Source organism: Orycteropus afer, unplaced genomic scaffold, assembly GCF_000298275.1.
Source record: "Orycteropus afer afer isolate SDZICR_OR568_19922 unplaced genomic scaffold, OryAfe1.0 scaffold00063, whole genome shotgun sequence".
In the NCBI taxonomy this organism is placed as follows: Eukaryota; Metazoa; Chordata; class Mammalia; order Tubulidentata; family Orycteropodidae; genus Orycteropus; species Orycteropus afer.
In genome coordinates, this window is record NW_006921650.1 from 12,804,017 (window position 1) to 12,808,280 (window position 4,264).

The 4,264-nt window shown below is 34.8% G+C and overlaps 1 protein-coding gene across 1 annotated transcript in view; it reads right to left on the minus strand.

Annotated features, from left to right (window-relative positions):
• RUNDC3B (RUN domain containing 3B) overlaps window positions 1–4,264 on the minus strand; it is a 218,801-nt gene that overhangs the window by 92,927 nt on the left and 121,610 nt on the right. The gene's annotated exons all lie outside the window — the stretch shown is intronic.

Consider the following 4,264-nt stretch of genomic DNA (forward strand, 5'->3'; position numbering starts at 1 on the left):
TTAAAAAACTGGACCCACTGTGCCATCCAAAAACTAAACACGTAAAGAACAACTCATTCAAAATATACACTTGATAAACACTAAGAAAAAGATTTAAGAAGATAAAAAAATAGGTAAATTTCAATGATATAGAATATGTGTTTTGTTTCTCTGAAGGTACAGGGTACAGCAAGTCAGATAAACTTTCCATCATCTGAAGGAACAGAATCATTAATATTTGATTACTTCAGTTGCAGACCTCGTTTGAATGATATTATACAGAGCCCCAAATCAAGTGACAATTAAAATGAGTCCTCTAATAAAATATAAGAGAGAACACTCTCATTAATATAATCCCTCTAACACCACTTGATAAAGAGATTTTCCCACAGTATCCTTCCAGAAGGAGGTTTTACATAATATTGAATCCTAAATTTCATGACTTGTCATGTATCCAAGTCAGGAGTTACTGAATTTGGTACCCAAAGAGAGTTTTAAAAAGTATTACCAAATATTTAAGGCAGAAAAACAAAACAAGTCAGCATATTCTAACCCAATATCATACAAACAGAAAATTCTGATATGTGAGTAATTTTACTGAAATGAGGTAATAGCATTCAGTAGTTGAGATTAATCAATTTATTTATTTTTAATAATTCAAAACATTTCCTCTAGACTTTTTATTTAAAATGAAAGAATACAAGAGGCATACTTATAGTAAGAATTCTAATTCAATTACTTTATTTTCACACACTTTCATCACAAATCTCCAGAAAATCCCTGAAGACTGAATACAGAGAAACACTGTAATGGTAGTTGAGAATAAAGGTAACACTAATTAATTGACGGCACCTAACAACAACAAGTTAGCATGGCAGTCAATTTGCCTCTTTTACCTTAACTTCCCCTGTTTTTGCTTGCCCTTTGCTCAGCCCGTTGTTGCTGCTAAAGGGGTAAGCTCAGAAGAACCTATAATTAGCTGTGCCTGATTAGACCAGAGGAAGGAAAAGGTAAGCCACTGGTTGGCCAGCAACATTCCACAATTCTTTCTTGAAGTTTCATCTAAAAGACATGGAGACTAGTCAGATGACAGTGGCTACTTGAATCAAAGGCCATGTTCACAGCCACAGAAACAGAGAAAGTTCTGCAGAGAAACTTATACACAGGAGACTGTGCTGTTGCTAGATAAGAAATATGGGGAAAGTCCTGCTTCCTGATTTATTGGTTTTAATCCATGAAGAACTGAGCTGCACTTAATTTCCTGTCCTTGATTTTTATACAATTCTCTGTTATACTGTGATAATAAGCTGTGCTAATTTTAGCACCTTTCTTTTCTTTCAATCAAATAATTTTTACTAAAACAGCAGATAAACAGATTTTTAAGGGCTACTGAGACCAAAATGTGAGAACTAAAGTTAATGAATTTAGATTTTATCAATGGACAATGATGAACCACTCAAGGGCTTCTGAAAAACAGAATAGTAGAAGTAGTCAACATTTTTTAAGAATGTAATTAATACATGTTAGATCCATTTAGAAGCCCTGACAGTTTAACAATTGCTTGGCTGCTAACTGAAAGGTCACAGTTGGAACCTAAAAGCAGTTTGAACCTACCAGCGGCTCTACTAAAGAAAAAACCTGGCAACCTGCTCCCGTAAAGATTATAGCCTTGGAAACCCTATGGGGCAGTTTTATTCCGTCCTATGGGATCATTATGAGTCAGAGTTGATTTGACGGCACACAACAACAGGTTCTGATTTTAAAAGCATCACCTATATTACGATATTTACTCTTCCCAGGAACTGTATGCATTAAGTTACAGTACTATCCCCAATTTACTGTAGGAAAAAACAAAAAGGTTTTTGCAATTAGAAGGGTTTAAAAAATCATTTTCTTACCACTTAGTTAGGAGCTCTGGTAGCGTAGTGCCTAACGGCACTTGCCTGCTAACCAGAAGGCTGGAGGTTCATGCCCACCAGCCACTCCTCAGAAGGAAGATGGGACAATCTACCTCCGTAGTGATACTGCCTCGGAAACCCAAGGAGGGGTCACTATGAGTCAGGTCCCACTCAATGGCACGTAACAACAACAACAACAACAACAACAATAACCACTTAGTTAATACCATATACTCTCCCTTGTTTCAGGAGATGAACTGTGTTAATTTAAGAGAGTGAAAAGACAAACCACAGAGTGGGCCAAGATATTGGAATTACATATATCTGACAAAGACTTTAAACTATAAAATATAAAGAATTCTCATAAATCAATAAGAAAAAAAATTGTGCTTACTGGGCCTGTAAGGGGAAGGTTATAAATTATAGATCAATTTATTTAGTACCTATTATAATATTAGGATGTTCTGTTTCTTTTTGTATTAATTTTGGTGATTTTTCAAATAATGTGCTCATTTCATTTGAATTTTCAAATTTATGAATGTAACGTTATTCACAATATCCTCTTAACCTTATAATGTCTATAGGTTCTATGGAGTTGGCCCCTTTTTCATTCCTGATATTGGTAATTTATAATCTGCTTTCTTTTTCTTTTTGAATAGTCTTATCAATTTTATTAATTTTTAAAACATCAACTTTTGGTTTTGTTGATTTTCTTCTACTGTTCATTTCTAGGAGCTCTGGTGGCATAGTGCCTAAGGCATTTGACTGCTAACCAGAAGGCTGGTGGTTCAAACCTACCTGCCACTCCTGGGAAGGAAGGTTGGGCAATCTACTTCTGTAGTGATACCGCCTTGGAAACCCAAGGAGGGGTCACTATGAGTTGAATCGACTTGACAGCAGTGAGTTTGGTTTTTGGTTTTGTTCCATTTCTTTTCAATTTTCACAAATTTTTGCTCTTATCTTTATTTGTTGTTGTTGTTGTTGTGTGCCATCGAGTTGGACCTGACTCACAGCAACCCCTCCTTGGGTTTCCAAGGCAGTATCACTATGGAAGTAGATTGCCCCACCTTCCTTCCGAGGAGTGGCTAGTGGATTTGAACCGCCAGCCTTCTGGTTAGCAGTAAAGTGCCTTAGGCACTACGCTACCAGAGCTCTTATCTTTATTAGTTCTTTCATTTCTCATCGTATGAGTCAAAATTGAGAAGTACACATTGGGTTTAATTTATTACTCTCTTTATAACTTCTTAAGTGAAGCCTTGATCACTGACCTTCAGCTTTTTCTTAAAATATTTTAAACATACAAAGTTTATTTAAGATTATCAATTTTCCTCTAAATACAAGTTTTTACAAGTTATTTTGATTATCATTAACTTTAAATATTTTTCAGTTTTTATTGTGATTTCTTCTTTCAGCCATGAGTTATTCAGAAGTGTTCCTCTCTATTTTGACTCATATAAGTATTTGTTAATTATCTTATTGTTACTGATTTCAGTTAATTCTGCTGTGGTTAGAGAATATACTCCATGTGAATTCAATCCTCTAAAATTCACTGAAATAAATTATGGGTCAGAAAATGGTCAATTTCTGTAAAGTTCTGTGTGTTTGATAAGTATATATTCGTCAGTTTTCTCTTTCGATATATATAGAGAAAAGTGATATATAGATAGCAGTTCTCTGGTAAAATTTACTGTTATTGGTGTTTTCTTGACCTATTACCATAATTACTTAAAAATCCATTATCTGCATTAGTTATGAGTCTGCTTTAATTATTATTTGTATTTCTCTTGATTTTTATCATTTGATCTTTTTTCTTAGCATGGTTGGTGATTTTTTATTGAATGCTGAACACTGTGTATGGAAATTTATAGCAGCTTTGCTGATGATACCTTCCTTTAGAATGGGTTTATTTTTTTTCTGGCAGGCAGACAGAGTACTAAAGCATCACCATGCACCATTTAAGTGCAATATTTTTAGGCCTTTTGAGGCTGGCCTTTTTCTGACATGCTCTCATTCCCATGGTGCAGCCTTTTTGGTGTCTCGAATGAAAAGCTAGTACTTACAGGACCTCTTCAAATTTTTAGGCCCTGAACCCTAACCTCTGTCTCTCCAGAACAAAACTTGGAAATCTCTGATTCGCTATTTTAGCTTCCTCTATGCTGCTTCTTACTTGGTTTATGAGAATTTTGCTCTGTGTTTCAGCTGCCTAAGAGTCGGCAAACACCTCACAGGAAACTTATAAACACAAGTTCAGGCTCACTTGTCTATAATTATTTTTTTTTAATCACTTTATTTATTTTTTTATTTTATTTTGATTTGGGTGAAGATTTACAGAGTAAATTCACTTTTCATACAGCAGTTCACATATACTTTGTCTCATGTCATTGACC